Consider the following 2,123-nt stretch of genomic DNA (forward strand, 5'->3'; position numbering starts at 1 on the left):
AATACATAGGAATATCTAGGATAACTGTAAATTCCCCATGGAGGAGAAGAAAGTCAGGCATGACTAAGACTAAGCCCTAATTTTATACACTACACAAGACTGACAGCCCTTTTAATGATCCCCACATTGAATAAAAAACTTATCAAACTCTTAATGTTTGTCTCACAGAATTTTTTCCTTCTTCTTAATTCACAAAAGAAAACATATATACTCTCTATTTCCTAGCATAGGTGAAAACACCAATGAAAGCCACCTGAATCAACATAAGAATTTAATAAAGATCCTTAATCTAATTTTATAGATGAATCACACATTTCTATAAGACCTCAACATATCTTTGTAGTTTCCAAACTAATTTCCTTACCTCTTCCATCTTTCCTTATTCTAGAGCTAGTTTTGTTAGCCAGCATCTTTTCTAGCAAAACATACAACTTCTTAAACTTAGAATTCACACAATCCAATTCATGGAGAAGAGAGGAAAAAACCTTGGCCTTCTTATCAATTTGTTACTTCCCTTTGCTTTGTAGTCTCAGCATTGAAGAAACCTAAGCAAGGTAACTTTTGGTCAGATGCATGTCGGGTAGAGGCCTTCTGGGTTAAACCAGTAGGGAAACAACTACAACCCCATAGACAAATAGTTGTCATGTTTTCTCCATACATGGCAGGTAATGGGTAACTAGCCTTGGACCCATCGAGAGATACTCCTGAGGTTAACTTCTCCTCCATTCTTCTAAGTTGGAGTTGCAATTTTCAAGCTTGGATATCTATTGCCCTTGTCTGTCAAGCTCTTCGTCCTTCTTCTTCATGGCTTCAATGCATTCATGGAGAACCTTTTTTTCCCTATTCAAGTTTTTTTCATTCATGTTGTCCTTATTATCGAAGCAGTGAAGGGCGAGTTGCATGAGCATCTTGTAGCACTCCACATCTACAAATATTTCCTTGAGGATATTGCATACGTCTAGGAGCTTAACGATATCATCCATATAGTCAATAGGCCCAAGGTATCTTTCATCCATGTTTCCTATTATTTCACTCATTTTTCAAAATAACATTAGAAGACATGTGCATTTGCATCCATATTTGGAGAGATTCATTAGCTACATATATTTCTATTCTAGGAGAAGGGATTAGAAGGGGAATCCACTTCAGTCATCTTCATTCATGCCATCAACCTATCTAAAATGCATCAACAAATCTGTTAGATCATAGAGTCAAACATATACCCATCATGGTCATGACATGCTCACATCAGCTACTACAACATCAAATCATGACGTCAATCATCAAGGGTTAGAGTCACAAGATAGGGGAAACTTACAGGTGTGACATCATTGTTCAAAGATCATGAACACAATATCACTTCTATCAAGTCAATCCATCAAGTTAGGGCATTTAGATTTAGATTTACAATATTCCATAGTTACTAATCAAAACATAACCATGGTTAATGAAGGATCTAGAATGTAAATCTCATAGTTATATGTCTATCATCATGGTTACCATGCCTATTATGGTCAATAGGATCAAGACAGGTCATTCAATATAAATTTACCAAAACATCAAGGGTGTCAACCTTTTTTCCATACTTTCATCATGCTCATCAGAAGCACTATCAATACCATTGTATATAGAAATCAATGAGGTAACCTTCTATATGAGATCCATCATGTCTTATGCATGTCAAGTGTTAAGAGCATCATTTATTAGAGTCAAGGTGCTAGCCTTATTTATAGGATCAAGATATCCAATGGATAGATGTTAGCCAAACATCAAGTATATCAAACTATCAACATTAGGTAGCCTCATAAAATTCAAGAAGATCAAAATGTTCAACGCCGGGTGCACTATTCCATCTAAGGAAACATAAATCCAAGTCACTTTCATATGCATGGAACATTTGAGAAGGACACATTTTCATTGTACCTTAGGGGCTTAATAGTTGAAACATAACATTGAAACAATACCTTGTAGTGTTCAAATACTTGTGCACCTTCTCATTAAACATAGGTATCTTGTGTCACCTATTCATATAGTTCCTCTTTACCTTTTCCAGTTCTATCCATCCTTCATGCATTTCAAATGATCCTCAAGAAAGATCCACTCATCACATCTCATCAAGGAGG

General features: G+C 35.8%; 1 pseudogene; it reads right to left on the minus strand.

The window, feature by feature from the left end:
• Window positions 1-214: 214 nt before the first annotated feature.
• LOC149157199 (protein BPS1, chloroplastic-like) lies at window positions 215-1,016 on the minus strand (annotated as a pseudogene).
• Between the last annotated feature and the right edge of the window lie 1,107 nt (window positions 1,017-2,123).

This window comes from Pinus tabuliformis, chromosome 9, assembly GCF_031772625.1.
Source record: "Pinus tabuliformis cultivar Carrire ecotype Pingquan chromosome 9, CPIR1, whole genome shotgun sequence".
In the NCBI taxonomy this organism is placed as follows: domain Eukaryota; kingdom Viridiplantae; phylum Streptophyta; class Pinopsida; order Pinales; family Pinaceae; genus Pinus; species Pinus tabuliformis.